Source organism: Felis catus, chromosome F2, assembly GCF_018350175.1.
Source record: "Felis catus isolate Fca126 chromosome F2, F.catus_Fca126_mat1.0, whole genome shotgun sequence".
Taxonomy (NCBI): domain Eukaryota; kingdom Metazoa; phylum Chordata; class Mammalia; order Carnivora; family Felidae; genus Felis; species Felis catus.
In genome coordinates, this window is record NC_058385.1 from 53,331,338 (window position 1) to 53,354,840 (window position 23,503).

At 36.5% G+C, this 23,503-nt stretch overlaps 1 protein-coding gene across 1 annotated transcript in view; it reads right to left on the reverse strand.

Annotated features, from left to right (window-relative positions):
* The window catches only part of EIF3E (eukaryotic translation initiation factor 3 subunit E), a 238,298-nt gene that overhangs the window by 98,487 nt on the left and 116,308 nt on the right, over window positions 1–23,503 (reverse strand). The gene's annotated exons all lie outside the window — the stretch shown is intronic.

Here is a 23,503-nt window from a genome sequence, read left to right on the forward strand (position 1 = left end):
ATAACAATTAATTGTAAAAAAATTTTCCTAACAAAAATAACCAATGGTATTATATACTAAGGGAAAAAAGCAAACACTGGAATTGCACTTGACCATTTTTGGATTTTCATTGTGTAATGAATTTGTTCTGGATTAGGAATTTTAAAAAACAATCTTGCAAGTTACACAGAGCAAGAGGACAACTTACAGAGGATGGGTCTGTTTCCTGGAAATTTTGAAGTTTGTTTTGCCATCTTTTAAGTCAAAGGAAGACTGGAAGATTTGTTTCCCCATTTGTTGCTCTGAATATTTATTGGAAAGGGAAGATTCTTTTGGAGACAACTGAAACAAAGTTCCAATGTTCTAAATTCTGTCTTTGGAAATGATTCATAGCTTCTAACATAGGACCTTGTAATGATTTGTATATGGATGTATGGAATGTTCATCGCCTAGGAATGGTGATAGCTGGATCCTCATCTATTCTCTGTCCTGCCATTACTTGGCTATGGATCTCAGACATTTCTGGCCCACAGTTTTCTCATCTGTCAGATCTCAGTAGGAGGTGCCAAATAATCTGTAACATTCCTTTTAATTCTAATTAGAATCAAAATTCATGCTAATGTTTCTGGCTGACTCAACCCTAATCTATAATTCCTTTCTTCCTAATCATTTTCTGGTATTGAGCCAGGGGTAAGCATGTACCCAGTTCTAACCAATGAAGTGTTAATGGCTGAGATTTCAGGAAAGCTCTTTAAAAGGGTATCTTGGGCCGGAATGATCATTTGGGCCTTTTGAACCTGTCCCCTTTTTGACTGAAAAAAATGCAATGCATAGGGTGTAGCAGCCATCTTAATGACCATGTGGTGACAAGCAAAACTGCAGGGATGGCAGAAGTGGAGAGATGAAAAGAATGTGTATCCCTAATGAGAAGCTGTGCCAGCCTTGGACTGCCTGTATCTGGATTTTTTGCTATATGAGGAGAATAAACCCACTGTTTAAGCCACTGTGGTACGATTTACCATTATTTGCAGAATTTATGCCTAAATGATATAGCTTAATGCAACAAATAAAATTAAAATGCCCAAATTGAAGTTTCCTTGTGAAGGATACAGAGATCACTACCATGATTGCCTCTCTCAAAGAGCTTCTGAGTAGAAGGCAAAAGATGAACACTCAACTGGCCACAATACCAGTCAGAATGCATGAAGAAGAGATACAGTACCAACATTTTCAACAAGATGAAGATTTGATTTTAGGGAACTATGTGGGGAAATCAGACATAGAGCCTTAAAAAGATATATTTTAGTATTCTTAGAAATTTATGCTGCTTCCTAATTACATTAATAATTAAATTATTAATATAGAAGTAATAACTGCACATTAAGCTATGATCACTTTTTTTATGCCAAGCTAACAATTGTGTGTCATATGGTTTGGCTTGACTTTCAATGGAACATTTTATGATCAGGTAACCCATTTCCTTCTCTTTGATCAGCTACTGGTTTATGCAACTATTCCCAGTGTCCTAATAATTTGCTGTTTGAAAAAGTATGGACTAAAGCCAATGCCTGTCTTCCTTCTTCTTATACACATTTCTCTACTACTCTGATGCTACCCTGACCCTACCCTACTGTCCCAAATCTTTTCCCAGCCTGTGTAACCTGATAAGTGATTCAACACAGATGAGTTAACCAATAAAAATGGCTTAAGATGCTACTAGTGTTCCCTCGTGTTAGTGCTTTTATAGCATCTAGTGCATAATTCCTGATCACATTTTAGAGTCATCAGGGAAACTTTTAAAAAGACCAAATGCAGGGGTGCCTAGGTGGCTCAGTGGGTTAAGCGGTCAACTTTGGCTCAGGTCATGATCTCGCAGTTGGTGAGTTCTAGCCCTGCACTGGGCTTTGTGCTGACAGCTCAGAGCCTGGAACCTGCTTCAGATTCTGTGTCTCCTTCTCTCTCTGTCCCTCTACTGCTCATGCTCTCTCTCTCCCATTCTCTCTCTCTCTCTCAAAAATAAATAAACTTAAAACAATTTTTTAAAATACCAAATGCACAAGCCCTCCCATCCAAGCCAATTTGAATCTAATTAGTCTGCAGTGATACAGGAATTGGTAGGTTTAAAAGCACTTCAGTTGCTTTTAATGGATGATTGAGTTTAAGAACCAGGAGTCTAACCTACATCCAAGACATGTATCCACCAGGTGCCTTACATTGCAAGTTTCTCTAAAAAGCTACTCTCAGCCTTGTGGGATTAGATGACCAAAACACAAGTCATTTTGTCCAGGGGTTAAAAAAGAGTTTGTTGAAAGAATCCTGCATTTCCTCAGCAAAACCACAGGGAGTGGGATCTCTTTAGGGCCTGCACCCAGTATCAGAAAAGCTGACAGGAACCAGGCAGTGGTTCCCCCGCCCCTTCCTCTCTTACTGCCTCTCTCTCTCTTTTTCTCACAAACTGCTGCTTCTCTGCAGATTTTGGTTTATTCTTATCTCCCTCTGGCCATCCCCAGACATTTGGTCCATTCTGCTCTTTCTGCAACCCAGCTCTCTCTGCCTTCCCAGCTATGAAGGAAAATACTATGGCTACTCAAGGTCACTACATAGATTTGTGCCCTGCACCTGAAACTGCATTTACCTAGAAGGCTGCCCTTTTCTTATATGAACAAAATAGTACCTCTGGAGGGACATGGCCTCAAGGTACATCACTACGGGTGGCCCCAGCTTCTCCCTTTAAAAGACAGAGGCTCCTTTCTTACAAGTACCTGGTCTCTGAGATGCTCTGGCCCAGCATAGTTAAGTGCCCATTCTGATCTACTCACCTATGCTCTGAGACACAGGCTATTATGGCAGAAACATAGCTACAGGAGATTCATCCCTACATGGGGGAAAGGGGAACTTATTTAAAAAGGAACCATTTACGAGGTGGGAAGTTAACTGAAAAGGTCTACCTAATCCCTCAAAGAGCTACCTTCTGAATATGAGAGATGTCTAAAATGTTAGATGTCTCTCAGAAGCCCTTTGTCAGTAGAATAAGCACGTAGGAAAAAACCAGAGGTCTTTCCTGACTGGTGTGTTCCGGGAAAGCATTATGGAAGGGATATAATTTTTATACACAATGTAGGGAAAGAGGCAGCCCAGACAGGCAGACAGAGTATATTGAACAAAGGCATGAGGTGAGGATGGCAACCATTTCAGACTGATTGGACTGTAGGATTTAAAGTGTAGTGTGTGATGAAGTTAAGGCCAGATTGTGGAGATTTTTGGAAGTCAGGGTAAGGAGAAAGGATATCTTCTAGAAAATGTAAGATTTTTGAGCAAGGGAAATAAATAATCAGATGAGTATTTTAGGAAAGTTGATCTTTTCTAAAGTGCCTGTAATAACTAAAGAGGAGAAGATATGCAAGTAGATGAGTGGATCAAATAAGAGGCAAGATGGGGTCTAATCTAGGTTGGTGGCAGTAAGAATAAAAAATAAAGACAGGACATTCTTGAGGACCATGGGGATTTCAGGCAGCATGCCAGGGGCAAGGAGAGAGATATTTGGATTAGGAAGCATATTCCAGTGCTATGGCCACATACATGTATGGTAAAGCCAGATCCAACAAGTTACTTTTTAAGGAACCCTACTGTATTTATTTATTTCACTTCACTCATTCCATCATTCACTCACTCAACAAACATTTACTGAGTACCTGATTTGATCAGACGTTATAAGAGAAGGCGGCTCAGATAAGATGAATAAGGCTGGTCTCTTCTGATGAGGATGTGGACATGAAAACAATGAATGAGAAGACACTGTGAGAAGTGCCACATTACCTCATAGGGCTGCTGGGAAGATTAAATGAGATCACGTCTGTAAAATGCTTAGTTAGGCACAGTGCCTGGTACCTAGTAAGCACTCAACAAATAGTAACTTAACTATTATTCCACATAAAATCCCCTGAGAGCAAAAAGAAGGAGTGATGAACTGCTTCAGGATATTGAGGACAGCTTCTGAGAGGAGGTGAGATCATTGACCAGGCAGAGGCAAAGTTGGGCATTCTAGATGAAAGGGCCCACATGAGAAAAAGCATGGTGTGTTCTGAGAAGATGGATACGGGATTTGTATTTATTTATTTTTTAACAGTTTTTCTAATGTTTATTTTTCATTATTTTGAGAGACAGAGAGAGAGCAAGCATGTGAGCAAGTTGGGGAGGGCCAGAGAGGGGGAGAGAGGATCTGAAGTGGGCTCCATGCTGACAGCAGAGAGCCTGATGTGAGGCTTGAACTCACAAACCATGAGATCACGACCTGAACCAAAGTCAGACACTTAACCAACTGAGCCACTCAGGCGCCCCACAGGATTTGTATTCAGTAGTGGTAGGTAAGCTGGGCCTCCTTTCAGGTGGCCTTGATGCCCAGCAAAGTCTAGATTTTCTATTTTAGGCAATCAGAAGCAAAGATTGGATTTCAAGCAGACAGAAAGGGTAAGCAGACTCCTTATTAGAAAGATCACTATAGGGGCAGTTAGGGAGATGGACAAGGGGTGGGAAGTGAGACTAGGTCAGAGGAAAGAAATTAGTAGGCTACTTAAATTGTTCAGGCAAGTCATTTGAAGTAAGAGGCAAAATGGTCACAGTAGAAATGGAGTAGCTGAAAAAAAAATGGTAATCTTTCTTTTACATTAACAATTTTGTTTTGGTAAAGCATTTTATGAAACATTTTTAACAATCCATATATTTCTAAAGCTCTAAAAGTTTATGACATTATGTTTGAAAATTTATCTAATTCAAAATGTATTGCATTTTTATCAGCTATTCCAATGTTAATCTCTTCTAAAACAGAAAGACCATGCTTTAGGGAAAACACAATAAAACTTTCACAGTTGTAATATCCATGATAACATCATAGGTTGGATTACTTGCAAATATACTGTTCAAAAATAACCTCATGCAAACATTTAAAAACAATTTATTTTGAGAGAGCATGTGCATGTGCAAGTGAGCATGAGCAGGAGAGGGGCAGCGGGAGAAGCAGAGACTCTTAATCTCTGTGCTGGGCATGGAGCATGAAGCCGGGCTCATGTCACAACAGTGAGATCATGACCTGAGCCGAAATCAAGAGTTGGATGCTAAACCAACTGAGCTACCCAGGTGCTCTGAGAACATCCTTTTCTTACTGCATTACCTGAGAACCAATCAGGTGCATAGACCTCGGCCATGCCTAGGGGCATCAGTGACTTTCCAGGTTGATAAATTGCTTAAGGCTTATCTTCCTCACAACTGGAAAAGGTTACAGAACTCTCTGAGGTCTTATTCCTGCACTTCTTGTGTCCAGTCAATGCCCACTCATTGAAAATCAAATTAACCAAAAATTTCAAATGATTTGTTTTTTCTAGTCTTTATATGTGATTACTCATCTTTATAATAAATGCCACCAAGAAGTTTAAAACCCTGTATTTCATTTTAAAACAAAAAAATTCCTCCATTCCATTTGTTATTATTTTACTATCTTTTTACTTTTTAAATTAGAGAGAGAGAGAGAGAGAGAGAGAGAGCCTGAATGAGTGGGGGAGAGGGACAGAGGGAGTGAGAGAGAATCTTAAGCAGTCTCCACACTCAGTGCGGAGCTCTACGTGGGGCTCAATCCCACAACCCTGGGATCATGACCCGAGCTAAAATCAAGAGTTGGACGCTCAACCAACTGACCACCCAGGCACCCTTTACTGTCATTTTAAACTAAACTTCTAATTTTGAGGTAATTGTAGATTCACATGCCCTTGTGAGAAATAATATAAGAAAATCCCTTGTACCCTTCCCCAGTTCCGCCAGTGGTAACATCTTGCAAAACTATAGTACAATATGACAAGCAGGATCTTGACATTGATAGAGTGTAAGTATCTTCCTGGACTCTCTGTTCTATTCCATTGGTCTATCCATCTTTTTCTCCATCAATACCCTATTGCCTTGATTACTATAGTTATATAATGACCCCAATATCAGGAACCGTGATTCCTTATACTTTATTCTTCTTTTTCAAGATTGTTTTAGGTATTCTAGGGCTTCATTTTAGTATATTTCATAATAACATATTTCTTTAAAAAATAGAAATCCAGGTATACTACATACAGCAAATCCTATTAACAAGAATATGAAGTTAGTTATTAATATGTCATCCATCACAATTCTGAATAAGCAAGAATTTACTTTAAGTCCTGGCTTTAAGGTGAAGTTACCACAACATAGATTATAAAAGCAAAGTTGTGGAATATTCTCTGTGGGCATTTAAAAACCATCTATTCCTATCTATATGGATATACTATGAATATTTCAGGTCTAATACTTCTAATCTATTCATTCTTTAAAATAATTTTAAATGCTACAAGTTCTAATATGTTAAGCCAATGGGGTGTTATGTAAAATGTTCTGTTTCATCGACCTTTAGTTATATTTACCCACCTATAACCTTTATAAAGCAATAAATAACTGCAAGCACAGGATGTGGACAAATCCCCAAACTAGCTTGTTGAAATGCAACTTTGTCTCTAAAGGTTCTGCTGTGCCATTTACCTTTAGAGAAGAAAGGAGCAAAAGACAAACAAAAGCTTCAGCAAATTGATGCACAGAAATTAAATGTATTTAAGGGTGGTGGATTTATTTTTAGTCATGAGAATGGATAGTCTCACCGGGGGTGTGCTCTCATAATTGCCTGTTATCAAATGGGTCAGGATACAGGAGATAAATCTGCAAACTACTGAATACGCTTTCCAACTTTTGAATTTCAGAAGCAATCATATTGTAAATTTTATACAACATTCTCTAATCCATAGTACTCCTAATTTCTTTTTGAGGTAGAAGGAATTTTTCATTTTCTTCTAGACAATTGATTAAAATATTTGTGCTGTCTTCAAACAAGAAAACAGGCTTTTAAAAAGGTAATCTTTTATTATTGAAAAATGAAGTCTAACCCTATCAGAAATCACTGTAGCATGTAATCAAAAGAAACAAATATAAAGTAAAAATATCACCATCATATGTAATGCATTGCTATTTAGCTAATGAGTTCTTTAAGCAAGAAGAGAAAATGGGGCGCCTGGGTGGCTCAGTCGGTTAAGCGTCCAACTTCGGCCTAGGTAATGATCTAGCCATTCTGAGTTCTGAGCTAACAGCTCAGAGCCTGGAACCTGTTTCAGGTTCTGTGTCTCCCTTTTTCTCTCTGCCCCTTCCCCCCCTCACACTCTCTCTCTCTCTCTCTCTCTCTCTCTCTCTCTGTCTCTCTCAAAAAATAAATGAATAAATAAATAAACATTAAAAAAATTTTAAACAAGAAGAGCTTTTTTGAAAATTTGCATATTCAATGAATTTATTGATATACAATTGATATAAAAAACTACACATTTTCAAAGTATATTAAAACAATGTAAGTTTTGACATGTGCATACCCTTTTGAAACCACACCACAAGCACTGTAATAAACATATTTGTTACCCCCGAAAGTTTTCTTGTGCCTTTTTTCTAATCCCTCCTACCTCCCTTACCCCAGTCTAGGTAACCACTGGTCTGCTTTTTGTCACTATATATTAGTTTGCATTTTCTACAATTTTATATAAATGGAATCATACAGCATGTATTTGGTTTTCACTTGGCTGCTTTTACCCAGCATAATTATTCTGAGGTTTATCCATGCTGCACGTATAACAGTTTGTTACTTTTTATTTGTTGAAAAGATTACTTTATCTCCGGTGAATTGCCTTTGCACTTTTGTCAAAAATCAGTTGTCTGGACATGTGTGGGCCTATATCTGGGCTCTCTATTCTCTTTCATTATCTATCTTTATGACAATATATCACTTAATTACTGTAGTTTTATAATAAGGCTTGAAATCAGACAGTATTTGTCCTCTTTGCTTTTTTTCTTCAGTTGGAGACTCAGACAACCGAGGTGTCATGACAGAGAATAGCTGTGTTGTCTTTTTCTTTTCTTTTCTTTTCTTTCTTTCTTTCTTTCTTTCTTTCTTTCTTTCTTTCTTTCTTTCTTTCTTTCTTTCAAGTCTCTCAGTTCTACTCTGTTTTGAGAAGCTGAGATAAAAAAAAATGTAGTTCAAGATGGTTCTGTGAAGGATATGCTCACAGAAATATGGTAATGCTTTAATTACCACTCCACTTGTATCTTGGACTTTGTTGAATACAGACCATGTTTCAATTATTGTGGCTGAGATTTACATCAATCCAGTTCTTGATAAATGCTAACTATTGTTGTATAGGTAAGCGAAAAGTATGTGCTGAGTATAACTTCCAAAAGACATCTTGGTCTTTTGAGTCCTTGATCCATTTAGAAGGAATCTGGAGTGAGTTTTCATGAAAAACGCTATTTAAAAATTCGACAGAACTGGGCGCCTGGCTGGCTGAGTTGGTTGAGTGGCAGACTTCGGCTCATTTCATGATCTCACAGTTTGTGAGTTCGAGCCCCATGTTGGGCTCTGTGCTGTCAGCTCAGAGCCTGGAGCCTGCTTCGGATTCTGTGTCTCCCTCTCTCTCTGACCCTACCTCGCTCACACTCTGTCTCTCTCTCTTTCGCAAAAAATAAGTAAACATTAAAAAAAATTTAAAAATTCAACAGAACTAAGAACTATTGTCTACCATGGAATGATATGTCTATAGATGAGAAACATATCTAATCTTATTATCCAATTTCCTGCAACAATCCTCATGCTTTCAGCCTGACCATCTGCTTGAGACCATACTGAGATATGATAAATCAGCTGTTTGTATGATTTTTTCAGTATTTACTACAATTCTGGAGGATTTTTCTTTCTTTTTCTTTCTTTTCTTCCTCCCAAAACTGAGATTCTCAACATGCCATACCTCAGTTGGGTTGGGAAAGTTATGCATAGGAAATTTGTTTGAAGTGAGATAACATTACAACCAAGGGCTCAGCTTTGGATTCAGGGAAACTGGGTTTAAATATTGATTATACTTTGTGATAATTACTTGCCCTTGATTATGTTATCAAATATCTCTCCAGTTTATCATCTGGAAATGGAGGATAATATGGCATTTGGATTTTTACAAATATTATGTTAGATAATTATAAAACACTTAGGTCATGTGTACCTGAGGCAGGTATTGCCGTAAACTAGGTCAGCGGTTCTAAAACTTGTCTGTACATTAGGATCCCCTAGAGACCTTTAAAAAATTTCCAAGCTCAGGCCGCACGTCTGACCCATTAAATCACAATGTTTTGGGATGGAACACTAACCCGTAGGTCATTTTGTAGCTCACCAGGAGAATCCAGTGTGTATACAACTTGGGAACCACTGCACTAGGTGATTTACATAAACTATCATACTTAATTTTACAACTCTCTGAGTTGTGCTTTCATTTCTTTTGTTTTATAGTTAAGAAAACTGAGGTTCACGATGACTGTTATGACTGTTGATGAAGGTTATCCAGCAAATGCAGCTTGAAGGATTCAAACCCAGATCTGTCTAACTTCACAATCCCTACTTTTAACTACTTCACTATATTTATGCAAGCAATGTTCTTAGAGAATCCTAAATTTAACTAAGGAAAAAAAATCCACACACACAGCAGAGATTGATTGCAAATATCTGGCCCGGACTTAAGAATAAAGCAATGGGGGAATTGGGAACAACATTTCATTGCCATTTGTGAAGGAGTCTACCATAACCACTAATATAATCTTAAAAAAACCAGTGAGGATTCCTGAAGAAGGTTTCACCATCATATATCATGGACTTAACCTGTAGATTATACACCAGAGCTTGATACATGCTTTATTTTTTTCCAGTCTTTGTAGTAGTCAAAGTCAAAGCCACTAGTTAGAGCTTCTATCCAATGTTTCACTGAGAATAATTCCCAGATGTACTTCATTTACAATGGGCAAGATAACCTGATGACTAGTTTCTGGAACAACACTCTGCTTGCTATAAAATGCATTCTGACAGGCATGTATTTTTTTTCTCTACACACCTCATTTAGGACATAGATGAATCAACATCACAGTTCTAATGGGAACACTACAAAAGGTTTTGGTATCTAAGTGGCAGATGGCTCTGGCCATCACCATTAGCTATTGGCTCTTCCACGCTTATAAACAAGTTACAAGAACTGAGCAAAAACGACACTTCTGCATACATGATGACATAATTATGGGTGTAGACTTAATCTTAGAGAAGAATCCCAAAAGAGTTTATGTCAGTACAAACTAAAGACACTACCATAAGGGATATTTTTAATATTTCTTTACTCCCACAATAATTGCAAAGAACTCAATGACATTTGACAGTAATTTTATTATTGTGAGAACTTTCTGCTTAACTACAGTATTCTTCAGTCCTCCCTGGCACGTTAGGCTAAGGACTCTCCAGAATTCATCAATTGAAACAACAGTAGTTTGTATTCAGTGTAATATGGTGATTGAAACCAAGAAGTAAATAGTACTTTGACATTCTGAAAAGTGTTTTCCCACCAGAAAGCTCCAATACCACCAGATGTTATTTTCTTATGGGCAATAAGGTACTTCAACAGGGTTGATTTTTTTAAAGTTGAGATTTTTCTGTTTTTTTTTTCCAAAGGGAAACTAGCTTTATTTTCATGTTATAATTACAAAATTATTGTCATATGATACAGACAGGTGTAATGAGGAAAGAAATCATCTGAAAGTTCATTAGTGATATCCTCTAGGTATGTGGATTTCTCTCCCTCCCTCTGTCTCCTATAATCTATTAATCTGTCAAAAAAACAATGCACTAAATGCACATGTATGGAAAAAATTAGATTTAGAGAATGGACATAAAATGAAAAGCAGAATTCCCTCCTCCACCCCTAAATTAGTTTTCCCCAGGTTAAATGTTTATGTTTTACTGCTAGTTTTTGAGTTTTCAACTTTGGATATTCTCTGTTGATTCCCAGCTATAAAGGGTGAGTATTTAGTCTACTTAGGTTATTTGCTACTTGTTTTTCCTTCATACCAGTTTTAATAATCTTATTGTTACTTTGATTTGTATTGGTTACTGAGTGACTTTAAATATTATACTGAAATTCCTATTGCCTATTCCATTTGACTATCAAGTCTTTCTCTTCACTCTTCATGTTAGTAAGATGATACCAATACCACTATCCAAACTTCTATCTCTGCCACCATTTTTTTTTTTTTGAGTAGACTTCACACCCAGTGCAGAGCTCAACATGGGGCTTGAATTCTGAGATCAAGACCTGAGCTGAGATCAAGAGTTGGGTGCTTAACCAACTGAGCCACCCATCCAGGTGCCCCTCTGCTGCCCATTTTTAAAACTCAACTTCTGTACTTTTGCAGTGTCAACATTTATGATATTTATATTTCTGCACGACAAAATGCAACTAAAATTAAAAGGTCTGTGTTAAAAATCATATTGCCATTGCATGTGAGCTGTGTAATACAATTCCACTAGGCTTTGATAGTGAGTATGTGATTTACATTTTCCATTTTCTTAAAGGTGTCTTTGGATGAACCGAAATTTCTAATCTTGATAAAGTCCAATATGTCTTTACTTTCTTTTATGGTTACTGCTTTTTTATGTAAAAAGAAATTCTTGCCTACTACATTATTGAAAAGATATTCTTTATGTTTCCTTCCAAGGATTTTATGGTTTGGTTTTTATTTTTAGGTTTATAATCCACCTCAGGTTATTTTTTTCATATGTTGTGATGTGCAAGTCAGGATATATAGATATCCAGTTGTTCTAGCATCATTTGTTGAAAATATTTTCTTTTCCCCATTGAATTTCTGGCATTTCGGTCAATTGACTGAATATATATGGGGGGAGGTCTATTTATAGATTCTCTACTCAGTTCAATCAATCCATTTGTCTTTTTTTATGCCAATAACACATTGTCTTAATTGCTACAGCTTTATAATAAGTCTTAGAATCAGGTAGTTCTAAGTCCTCCAACTTCTCTTTTCTTTTTCAGGATTAATTTGGCTATTTTGGTCCTTTGTATTTCCATATAACAGTTAATATTAGACTATCAATTTCCATTAAAAAAGCATTCTAAGTTGGAAGTATACTGATTCTATGGATCATTTTTAGGTGGAATGACATCTTTACAATATCATCCTGCAATGATGTACACAAAGTATTTCTCTACTTATTAGGCTTTTTTCCCCTGCAGACTTGTAGTTTTCTAACTAGAGAGCTTTTATACCTTTTTAAAAAATTTATTCTTAGGTATTTAATGTTTTTTATACTATTATGAGGGGTATTTATTTTTAAATGTTATTTCCAATTGTTTATTGAAATAGTATAGAAATACTGACTTTATATCCTAGAAACTTGCTGAATTCACTTACTGGAATTAATAGATGTTTGGAGAATCATGTGGAATCATGTTGTCTGTGAATAAGGCAGTTTCATTTCTGCTTTTCTAATCTTTATCCCCCATTACCCATTTCTTTATATGTTATATTCATCTTTTCTTGTAGACTTTTAAACGTATTTATCAGAGTTATTTTAAAATCTCTCTCTGCCAACTCTAACACCTAGGTCCTTTGTTGGTCTCTTTCTATTGACTATAAAGTCACATTTTCCCATTTCTAATAATTTTTTATTGTTATGCTGTGGGTAATATATTGCAGACTCTGGATCTTCCTCTGAAAAGTATTGAGTTTTGCTCTAGCAGGCAGTTAAATTATAGACAGATCAACTTTAACTTGGGGAAGCTTGGTTTTCACTTCTTTAGGACAGATTTATACTTTAGTTTTGGTGATGCAATCTTTATTCCTAACTTCATGGAAAGCCCAAGGTGTTTACCAAGGCCGCACACCCAGTTGGATTTCAGCATCTAAAATCTTACTAGCGGTGAGCAGCAGCTAAAATCTCTGCTCAGCTCTTAGAGCTTTCCCCAGCCTCCTTCTGCGAGGCTCCTTAGATTGTCAATGGCTCATTTACAGGCAGTCAGCCAACAATTTGAGGGGAGTTTATATGTAGATTTCATGGCTTCTCACTCAGTAGCACCTACTTTTAGGGGATTTCACCCTAGATTTAGCTGCTCAGACAGACCTAAACTCAGTTCTCTAAATTCTTAGGCCAATAAGATTGGCTTTCTTCCAGAGTTCTGTCTTCCCATGCTGCACAGACTGAAGAGGGAGAAGGGCCATTTTTATAGATATGTTATTTAGGGTTAAATAGATACAGGAAATCTGACTGGGGCATATTGCCAACCTACAGTCTTACCAAAATTTTCCCATTTTCCTTAATAAATCTGTTCCAACTCTGATTGAATAATTTGTAAACGTTCTTTTCGTCCTGCTATTATCATCAAAGCAAAATTATGCTTTAAATTTTTTTTTCATTTAAATTCATAATTACCAAAAATTGGGTTTCTTATACAACTGGTGATACAGAAGTAGAATGAGATTGAGGATCAGGAGATCAAGTGTGTGTGTGTGTTTTTTTTTTTTTTTTTTTTTTTTTTTTGCTGCTTTTCCACCAATCAGCTGTGTATATTAGCATTAGGGAACCACTAAACCATTCTGTTCTTCAGTTTTGTGTTTCGACAAAAGCTAAGAGTGGACTAAGTAATGTTTAAGGATGATTCTAATTAGATCCTATATACATATGTACATACACACACATATATAGACAAATTATTTAAGAATCTGAGTTTCGAAAAAGCCTCTAAGATAAATTTTTGTTTATAAAGATTTTTTATATCTTACTAATCAGTATATCATGTCACCAAATATAAGTGACAGCTATGACAAGAGAATTGCAAGAATATAAGAGCATTTATTGTATTTTTCCTCCTGGATCTTTTTAGGTTAGAGCTGGCAAAACAATCTTCCCTTTTAATTGATAAAAGTATTAGATAATTTCTTAAAATGATTATATACATGATATTCTTAATTTACAATTAAAAACTAAAACTATTTCATTTTTAATGGAAAGTATTTAATCGTTAAGATTTTGAAAAATGTGGGAGTTGCTGGGCTGGCTCAGTCAGTTTACATATCTGACTTTGGCTCAGGTCATGATCTCACGGTTTGAGGGTTGAGCCCCCTGTCCGGCTCTGTGCCGACAGCTCAGAGCCTGCAGCCTGCTTTAGATTCTGAGTCTCTCTATCTCTCAATCTCTCTCTCCCTCTGTCTGCCTCTCCCCCACTTGTGCTCTCCCTCTCTCTCAAAAATAAATAAACATTAAAAAAATGTTAAAAAAAAGATTTTGAAAAATGTGCCATAAAAGCCGAGTGTTGTCTTCAATATGAAGCTCTGTTATTAAACATCTATAAACTTCTTTTTGGAAATTGTATGATTTTAGTGGAAAACCATTAAAACATCAAAAATCTGTAAACCTAAGAGTTTTACTTCTAACTACTGTCCTTTCTCTGTGTGATCAAACAATATAATGGGACTCACATGTTTTCTTTGACACTTCACTAAATTCAATTCAATTCAACCTAAATATCAGAGAAGTATGTGGGATTGTAAACTTAAAAATTAATATTGAACAGTGTTTCTATGAACTCTGCAGATTATTTAATATTAACATTAAATATTACCTCACTCTGTGTCTAAAGTTAACCTATTTCATCAGAAATTATTGATAGGAATAATGTACTTTTAGTTACACAGTCTATATTCTTAGGGTCAGTGCCCTTCCTTCCCAAACATAGAGGCAGACAACTTCAATGAGCCTACACTTCTATAAATCTTTACGTTATTACACCATTCACATTGTTTGTTCAAACGGTCACCTCCTTGTAAAAGCCAACTGCCTTCTTCTTACTCCTCATCAAAAGTATACTATAAGGAAACTTAAGCTGGCTTGCTAGCTGTTTGTTTTTCCATTTTAAATTTCTGCATATTTTGAGTTTTTATCCAAGATATGCATGCACATAGTTAACTTAAATCATTCTATAAAACAAGACTTTCCCTCTCCCTTAGTGCTCCTCCATTTTTTAATTTCCAGAGGCAACCATTTGATATTTTTGCTGTTTTTAACTTATCTGCATATTTGTAAACAACATGGCTTTACTGCTACATCTTAGTCTATCAAGTTTAGATATTATTTCATGTCCTCCTCCTTCAAATGAGGATTTAGCATTCATTTTTGTTTGAAACAATTCATCCTACTGCCTGTCTCTATCCCCCCACCCCCAAATATATTTCCCCTCCCCCAAATATAGTTATATCATGTTTAGTTATGTCAATATTCAATGATTGAATAAGTAGTTAAACAACATTTCCTGCTGAGCCACATACTATATAGGGATTATTTTTACTTTCCTTTTATTACTAACCAAAGGATTATACTACTATAATAAGGTTACTACTAACCAAAGGATTATATATGTAAAATCACTAATTAAAGAAAAAGAAAAGAAGACAATGTACACTAATAAAAAGTAAAAATAATATGTATGTACATATATATGTGTGTGTGTGTATGTATATATAATTTAATATATTCTTAAATTTCAACCACTTTTAGTTGTTTATATCCCTCTAAATACATTCAGACATATTAGGTATTCTACCAATTTCATTTTTCTTGAAAAAATCTCCCCCAGAGTTATTTGACTTTTCCCAATTTCCTATATTTTCCTAATCCTGTATCTTTTCTTTCTTGGTTTATGCTCTTATTTGGTATGACACATCCTCTAACAGTTTACTGAGAGATTCACATAAGCTCAATTTTCATAACTTTAGATGGCTGAAATGTTTTTATTTTCTTTCACAGTCAATTAGTGGTCAGAGTATAGAATTCTAGGTTAGAAATCTCAGTATTTTAAAAGTCATGGCTTCAATGTCTCATAGATTCCAGGGCTGCTGTTGAGAAGTCCAAAGTCATTCTAATACCCGACTCTCTTTGGTGTTCAGATAATGTATGATAATTGACATTAGTATGAATCAATTTTTTCCAGTGTGCTGAGGTAGGACCCTCAACCTGCAAACTCGTGTCATTCGGCTCTGGGAACCTGTTATGGATTATTCTTTGTTGATTTCCTCTACTCCATTGTGTACATTCCCTCTCTGGAAATCCTTTTATTTACGTCTTGGACTTCCTGAATTGGTTCTCTATTTGCCTATCTTACCTAGTTTCTGTTTGTCTTTTTACTCTATTCTCTAAAAAGGTTTCTCTGAAAGTCTTTCTATTGAGCTTTTGATTCCTGCATTTTTTTTTAATTCCAAAAGTTCCTCAAGAAAATATGAATACTTCCCCTTCCTTTTTAAAATAGCATATTTGCCTCATGGTTATAATAGTTATCTCTTATACATCTCAGGATGATTTTTTAAAGTCAACTTTTCTTCTCCCTTAATAGTTTCAATTCCCTTCTTTATTTGTCTGGTAATCCTTAGTTGCTCTTTTTTCCAGAGATACGGCCATTGAAAATTTGGCTGCAAGTTTGCTTGTCAATTGGGGGCTTCACTTTTGGTGGTCTCCCTTTCACTGAATTTCTGATGTTCCCTACCTTTAGTCTTTCTTTTTGGGCTGGTCACTTTGCCCAAAGTAAACTTCCAATCTCTTGCCTGCAGGTTAGAGATCTGGCTTTCAGAATTCGGAGAGCTGGATGAGGGAAGGAGGGATGATATCTCAGCATTCAGTATGTAAAAGTTGATTTAATCTCCACATTTTTAGTGTGATGGGAAGGATACCAATGTCTCTGGCATTCCTTGCTCCAGAGACCCTCTATTTTACCCTCTTCAGAGAAATGTTTTCAGTCGTCTCCTGGAGATGAAGTCTGCAGCTGCCCTGCACTTTAGAGTAGAAAGGGGAATGTGGGATCTGTTTCCTAAACAAACTTTCAAGTAATTTTCTGTATTTAGACTCATTTTCACTACACTCTTTCATTTTCCATGGCCAGAGACCTATATTGTTTTACTATGGCTCCATCTGTGGCACTTTGACTATCAAAACAGAATATTTGGATAAAAATATTTGTAGCTTCACTTTACTGAGCAATTGCTTTGTACCGGGTACATGGTAGACATTATCTATAATGTTCAAAGCAACCTGAAAAACAAGTTATTTTCATCCTCATTGCATGGAGCTGAATAATTTGACTAGAGTCTCATAGTAAGCAAGTAATTGTGTTAGGATTCATAACCAAGTCTGGATTGTTGGCCCTGAAGTTGATGTTTTTTGTTACATGCTGTGCCACTTTGTTTGTCTTAGAAGTGGAGTCAACTTATTAAGTCAGAAATGTTAACACCTACTGGCACAACTGAAATATGTTACATAATGCTTTGCTCTCCTCCTCACATCATATTCATTGGGTGTTATAACACTTAAAATTCTCACAGTGGCCTTTTATATGGGGTGTATCTAGAGTAGGCATTAGGAGTGGAAAGTGAGAGACCAAGTACTATTGGAGTGATGACTTTGAAAAGATCAGTGATGCAGCAACTAGCAGGAAATGGAAATGAACTGTTGAAGGGGGAAAGCTTGTGATTCTATTTATATTCTTCATATTTGGGTAATGGTAAAAAAATCAAGTGACGAAATAAAATTTAAGCTTTTGCTGGTATTATGAGTCTTTTTGGTTGAGTTTGTTCTTAAGGCTGAGCAAATTAAGTAAGCCTCTTCTGGAAACAGGAATCAAGATTCTGATCTTGATAGATCTGAATCTGATAGATGATCTGAGAGGTAATTTACAGCTTTACAAGTTAAAGATGTTTATTAATTAGACCAGATTCTCCACTCACAAAATTAGTTTTCTTTTTCTACTGTAATCAAATATTTATTCCTATCATTTGGACCCTGCACTTCCACTCTATTTCTCGAACCAAAGCACACCTTATAAATTCTGAACTAATATTTACCAACCACCTACTATATTCCAGTCCCCATTAGATGTCAATGGAACCAAAATAAGCAACAAGACAGACTAAGGCCTGCCCCATAGAACTTAGAGTTTAATGGGGGAAGTCTTACCTTTAATAAGCAATTGAAATAAACAATAAGGGGACAGATCTTACCATCCTTTTCAAATGTTTCCATATTTTTAAAAATTTATTTATTTATTTTGAGAGAGAGAGAGAGAGAGAGACAGAGACAGAGAGAGAAAGAGAGAGAGAGCATGTGCGTGTGAGCAGGGGAGGGGAAGAGAGAGAGGGAGGGAGAGAGAGAGAATCCCAAGCAGGTTCTACATTGTCAGTGCAGATTCTGATGTGGGACTTGAACTCATGAATCGTGAGATTATGACCTGAGCCAAAATCAAGAGTTGGACGCTTAACCGACTGAGCCACCCAGGGGCCCTCAAACTTTTCCATGTTATATCTACTAAAAATATGTTTTATTAAAGAATATTTATATTCCCTTTCATTTCATATTCAACATTAACCTAAAGTACCTCCTCCATCTCCCAGATTTTACTGTCCTTCAAGTAAAGGCCGGCATTGCTCTTTTCCCGAGAGTATACATTTGGTTCTCTCCCTCTCTAACTACAACCTCCTCCCCGCTATTTGCCTCCTGCCCCCAACTCTCCTGATCCTTAGGAGTTCTTCTATCATCACCCATTTAGCCTTCTTTTGCCATCACTTGTCTTTTTTACTCATCTTAGGGGGAAAAAAAAACCAGCTGCTCCTCTTCTTCCAGCTTAATACTGCTACTTTTACCCTAGGAGTATTCTGTACTCCTCAGATACAGTATTCTCACTCTTCAGCATCATTCCTGGACTGGCTCCGTTGGTATACTCTCATCTGTCTTTGTATGTGTGCAGATTTTTTCCCTAGTACTGATAATTTTCCGATTACCACAGACAACACATGGAGCTAGTCTTCTTTCCCTCAGATTTTCACTTTCAGACAGCCAGTTAATATTTATTGTCCGTGGTTTTGATTTCTCTTACAACATACTCTTCTTTAGTCTCTGTCATATATATATTTTTAAACTCTTCCACCAAAATTCTTTCAAGGGGGACTACTGACTTCCAACTAAATCCAATGGACTTTTCCAGCCCTTTCTTTCTGGTTTTGGCCTTCTTAACATTACTGCAGGACATGGCCATGTCAACCTTCTGAAACCCACTTAATGGCTGGCTTCTGTAATCTTCTGTGACACTGAACTTCCATGATGATCTTCCATTTGTCAGACAATTCCTTCTCCAAACTCTTCTCTGTCCTATTTCAGTTCTTAACCACTTGACCTTCACTCTCAAGGTTCTTTTCCAGTTTTGATTTACTCTGTGCACTGGCTTTAGCTATTAAGTCTATTCTTAATGAGTTTCGTACTGTTTTCCTCCCCCTCCCCCTATTTCCTTAGGTTTTCTTCATTTTCTTTATTTTTTATTTCTTTATTTTTTTATGATCATCCTGTGTTTTCCAAATGGATCATGATATAAAGTATGTCAAGGGTTGATCAGAGTTTGGAATGTTTTGCTTAAGCAAAATAATATAGGCTTCTGTACAGAAGGATCATTCTGAATGTTTCATATTCTAACATGCCTTATGAATACCTAAGAAAAAGTAAACATTTTCCAAATTTATTTAGTCTCAGGATCTTTCAATAGGGCACCTCTTGTCAATAGTGTTTGAAAAACACATTTTGGAAAATGTCGGTTATTATTGTGAGTTCTAATGTCTTACCTTCATTCAATTTTGTGCCAGAAACTAAACATGGGATATTTCTACTTGAATATACTATTAACTTAGTAGGTCAAGAACCTACTAACTCAGTAGATCTAGAATTCTACTCAGTAGGTCACCATTATCTTCCAGCCCATGATCTCTTCTCAGTTTTCTTCTCTGCACCAGTGTCACCACAATTTTCTTAGTCATTCCAACTCAAAACCTCGGCATCATCTCTGGATTTTCCTTCTTCATCATTCTCTCTACCATTCAGTCATCTCTTAATTATTCATTAGATATTTCTTGAACTTGTATGTACTGTCATTTCCCTAGTCCAAATTCTCATAACCTCATATCTGGAAATCATCCTAACTGGCCCTGATGTGTTCCTCATACTAATCCAAGCAAAACAACCACTTTTGTCAAAATACTGATTTGATCATGTCACTGCCCTGCTAAGAATGTTCAGCCAATCTCTTGTTACCTCTTGAAGAAAGTCTGAACCATTACTGAGACTGTTCAGGTTAATGTATCTATTGACCTTCCCCCATCTAGTTCCTTGCTTTACTATTTACTCCAGCTAAATAGACCTCACTGTTCTAAGACTGTGGAGGTATTTCCAGCTCTGAACCACCTATTAACCATTGGTCTTGCATTACTGTAGACATTATTTTCAAAGATCATAGATCATAAAATCAAGTTTTTTGGTGTTTAGATGAAATTCTTCTTTAGTTTCATTTATTTGCTTGAAGATTGCATCTATATTATAAATATTCTTTATTTTCTCTTCTTAAGGAAGTAATGATCTCTGTAAGATATTCTTATACTCTTGTATCAGTTACTCATTATTATGTAACACATTATCTCAAGTTTAATTGCTTAAAACAAAGACAGTTTATTTGTTCATGATTCTGTGGGCCAGGAATTCAAGCAGGCACTGGTTGAAATTTCTTCTCTGCCAGGAATCATGGTGTCAGTGGGGGGCCTGGAATAGCTCGAGGTCTAAAATGGTCACTCATGTGTCTGACAGTTATTTCTGGTTCCTGATGAAAGGCTCAGATGGGGCTGTTTTTGGAGATCTTGGTTTTTCTCCACATAGATCTCTCCATGTGGCTGCTTGGGCTTCCTCACAGCACAGTGGCTGACTCCCCAGAAGGTGAATTATAAGAAGCAAAGATAGACGTAAAACTTTTAAGGACTAGCCTCAGAAGTCAAAACATTGTATCTCCCATTAAGCATGATAAGTACTAAGGCTAGCCCAAATTCATTGGTAGAGGAAATAGAGTCTACCTCCTAAGGAGAGAAAGTAGCAAGTCCACATTGCAAAAGAGCATGTGGAATGGGTGATATTGTTGTAGCTCTCTTGCTCTCTTTGGAAAAGCAACTGATTCACACTAATGTTCTTTCTAGTTTTCTAAAAGAACATATGAAAACTTTCAAACATATGTAATAATAGAGAAAACAGTGCAATGTACTCTATTATGTGTTTTCTTAGATTCTATATTTGTCTGTTGACATCTATTTATCATGGGGACAATTATATTAACTATATTTTCTTTTCTGTGTTTTTGATGTTCTGGAGATTGCCCTCCCAGAGCTAGCTAATTCCTAGAGGTAGTAACCAATTTACTTGTGCGTATGCCTCTCATATACAAGCCATCCACCTCCTTATCAAACTTTTACACACCAAGCCAAAATTTCTCCTGCCCCAAATTATCCCAGGGACATGCATCAAAAGTCCAAAGCCTGCCAGAATTATTTATTAAAAAAATATTTTAACGTTTATTTATTATTGAGAGACAGAGAGAGACAGAGCATGAGCATAGGAGGGGCAGAGAGAGGGGGAGACACAGAATCTGAAGCAGGTTCCAGTCTCCCAGCCGTCAGCACAGAGCCCACGTGGTGCTCGAGCCCACAAGCTGTGAGACCATGACCTGAGCCGAAGTCAGTTGCCCAACTGACTGAGCCACTCAGGCACCCCTGCCAGAATTATTTAAACTGGCCAAACCTAAACTGTTTATGCTGTTCTGCCTTACCTTTCCCATGGAAACCCTAATAAACTCCTCTTGCTCCTGTTTTCTGGACCACCCTGATGCTTCCCCTGTGTTGCATGGACTGCTGTTTCTTCTTGAAAAGTTTAAGTAATAAAAATTTTCTTTCGATGGCACTAGCCTCTCTGTGTTGGTACTTAGTCACCACAGAAATTAAAATCCTGTGGGCCAAACAAGAGAGAATACATCAAGTTCAATAATTCAGCAGTTATCAAGTTATCAATATTGTTTCCTCAATATATCTACACTTTTGCCTCTCCACCTCTAAAATATTTAGAAGCAAATTCCAGATATCATATAATTTCATTTGTGAATATTTCATTGTGTGTGTATATTTGTATTTATGTATGAATATATGTATATATACATACTTTTCTTCAACTATAACCATAATGTCATTATCTCAGCAAGTGATATTTTTAATATCATAAATACTAATGAAATATTGAAATGCTGAAATATTTAAAATTTCCTCACAAGTTTTATTTATCTATCTATTTATTTATTTATTTATTTACTTTTATTTTAGAGAGGGAGCACGTGAGTGGGGAGAAAGGCAGAGGAAGAGAGAGAGAGAGAGAGAGAGAGAGAGAGAGAGAGAGAGACAGAAAATCTTAGGCAGGCTCCACGCACAGTGCAGAACCTGATGAGGGGCTCAATCTTACAACCCTGGGATCATGACCTGAAGTAAAATCAAGATTTGGATGCTCAGCTGATGGAGCCACCCAGGTCCCCCAAAAGAATTTTTTTTTATAGTTTATTGTTTAAATTAGGATCCAAATGAAGTTTATACATTGTAGTTCATTGTTGTGTCTTTTTTTTTAATATGTAGGTCTTTACTGTAATTTTATTTGCAATTTTTCTTCCTCCTGTCTCTCTCCCCTGCTGTTTTTTTCCCTTTCCTGTCCTCTCTCCCCTTTTTTCTTTCTCTTCGGTATGGATGTTGAAGAAAAACATCAGTTGGTTTTTCCTGCAGAGTCCCTACTCTCCTTGTTTTGCATACATTCATTCCCATGGTGCATTTAGCATGTTCCTCCATCTCCTTGATTTCCTACTAATTGGCAGTTAGATGTAGAGGCATTGACAGATTTGGGCTTGATTTCTTTTTCTAGCAAGCGTTCTTCACAGGTATACCTCTCTGAGGATGTACACAATGTCTATTTGTCTCACTCTCAGTGCTGTTGGCAGCCATTGACAATTATTGCTTATAGCTACTAATTTATTAGGGATTGTAAAATAGTGATGACTTCATCATTTCTTCATTGTTTATTAGCTGGAAGATTTTAATAAAGTAAAACTTCTTAACATCAATTATTTCCTTACTCTGATGTATATTCCATTTTCAAGAGAATGGTGATCAATGAAGTTTTTTTCAAGCATCATTTTGAACTTATAAACTTAAATATATTGGATTTGTGACAATCCATTGTAGCTAATACCCTTATGGATGCTCAGATGTCCAAGTCAATAGGTCAAGTTGATATCTCAGTCTCTCTGACACTACCCCAGTAGTTTTTGATAATTTCCTTGCTTTCTGGCTGACAAAATGTTCAAAACTCATCAGTACATTTCCTGTTTCAGAACTGGAATCAGCCACCTGTCCAAGGAGCACTGGTTCCTTTCAGTGGGAAATGGTATACTTCTTTTGTGGGTAACAATTTTTCTGGTTTGTTTTATTTATTTAAAAATATATAATAACAAGATTATATTTTCAGGGATCATTTCTATAGTTTGTTACTAAAAAATATTAATAGACATTACTTTAGAGCAGTTTTAGATTCACAGCAAAATTGAGCACAAGGTACAAAGATTCCCTATATATCCCATGCCCCCACATACACAGTGTCTCCTACCATCAAAATCCTGTACCAGAGTGGTACATTTATCACAATCAGTGAACCTACACTGACACATTACTGTCACCC